Raw genomic sequence first — 761 nt, 5'->3', positions numbered from 1 at the left:
GATACACATAGACGCGAACTAGACAAGGGGATGCAGGTGATAGGGGAGACAGAGCAACTAAAGAAGACAGAGACATAAGCCATAAGACAGAACTCAAAGAAACCAAAAACTAGGAAGTATAAATAATATCAAAAACTCAAAAACCCTGGGTCGACGACCCAGGCATCCTAACAGGAAACAAATGTCTTCACCTCTGAGTGCAGAAGTATCATTAGTAACTTTAATAACGCCGTTTCTGCCTGTAACTGGAATTTACTGAAGATGTTTCCTCCAGCAATCTGAAGAAGCTGATGAATAACAGCTTTTAAAGGATTTTGGAAATAAACAAGTTTGGAAATCGGCCATCAAACATCTGAAACAGTGGGATTGTTTTTTCCAGCAAAGACACCGGCTGCTTTAATAATCTGGAATGCAGTCAGATGATGATTTATCAGCCAGATGATGTCATGACAGGATGAGGTGAGCATGACGAGCTCTGCAACATTTCACAGCATCTGAAGATGTGGGAGTGAAAGCAGAATGAGGAGGATGAAGGAATCTGCTGATGGCGTCAAACACGAACCCCGAGCTTGTTTTCTTTAATCAAACATGAGATGTTTTCACGTCTTTGATGAGCTGGTTAGATGTGACCAATAACTCCTTTATATGGAGAATGAACACGGAGATCAGGCTTCTTCCATCTACATTCAGCTTTTCTGCACTTTGTGTTGACAGATGTGATGATTGGGACTAATCTGACTTTGCAGTCAGGAAAGAAAAGA

This window comes from Haplochromis burtoni, unplaced genomic scaffold (assembly GCF_018398535.1).
Source record: "Haplochromis burtoni strain Fernald_Lab_line unplaced genomic scaffold, NCSU_Asbu1 Contig_1023, whole genome shotgun sequence".
Lineage (NCBI taxonomy): Eukaryota > Metazoa > Chordata > Actinopteri > Cichliformes > Cichlidae > Haplochromis > Haplochromis burtoni.
Note: the sequence above shows the minus strand (reverse complement) of the source record.